Source organism: Eimeria mitis, genomic scaffold (assembly GCF_000499745.2).
Source record: "Eimeria mitis Houghton genomic scaffold, Emh_scaff1281, whole genome shotgun sequence".
NCBI classification, from domain to species: domain Eukaryota; phylum Apicomplexa; class Conoidasida; order Eucoccidiorida; family Eimeriidae; genus Eimeria; species Eimeria mitis.
Window position 1 is genome coordinate 12,037 of NW_013568576.1, and position 290 is coordinate 12,326.

Sequence of the window (290 nt, forward strand, 5' to 3'; positions counted from 1 at the left end):
CCAGCAGCAGCAGAAGCAGCAGCAGCAGCAGCAGCGGCAGCAGCAGTTTATGATCGATCTTATGAGAGAGAGAGACAGAGGCACCGCGGCAGCTGCTGCCTGCGCAGCTACATGGCTTGCTTGTACTTGCTGCTGCTGCTGCTGCTCCTGCAGTTACTGCTGCTGCTGCTGCTGCTGCTGCTGCTGCTGCTGCTGCTGCTGACCTTGAGGGGAGAGGGGAACAAGCACGGCAGTGACGAGGTGCAGAGACAGTGCAGCAGCTGCTGCTGGGGGGCCCCACACGAAAGAAG